Source organism: Macrobrachium nipponense, chromosome 1 (genome assembly GCF_015104395.2).
Source record: "Macrobrachium nipponense isolate FS-2020 chromosome 1, ASM1510439v2, whole genome shotgun sequence".
NCBI lineage: Eukaryota > Metazoa > Arthropoda > Malacostraca > Decapoda > Palaemonidae > Macrobrachium > Macrobrachium nipponense.
The window spans coordinates 149,175,292-149,175,592 of NC_087200.1; positions in this window are offsets into that span (position 1 = coordinate 149,175,292).

Below are 301 nucleotides of genomic sequence, written 5' to 3' on the forward strand. Positions count from 1 at the left end.
TTGATTTACACCACCCGAGTCAGAGATTATCATGTGTTGAATTCCATGTTTACTGATGTAGCACTCATAATTATTCCTAGCGCACTCAATTGCAGTGTTTGTCTTTTTTAGTCCTATTAATTCTATATAACGTGTCAAGGCAACTATTAACACTAAGAGGTGTTTTATTTCCTCTGACAGACTTGTAACCTCTGTTAATAATTCTAACGTGTGTTATTCTTTCAAGGATTGATTTGGTACGGGATAGGCCCCTAAACTGACAGGTGTCTTAGTGTGTCCCTTGTTTTCATAAAAAAAACAT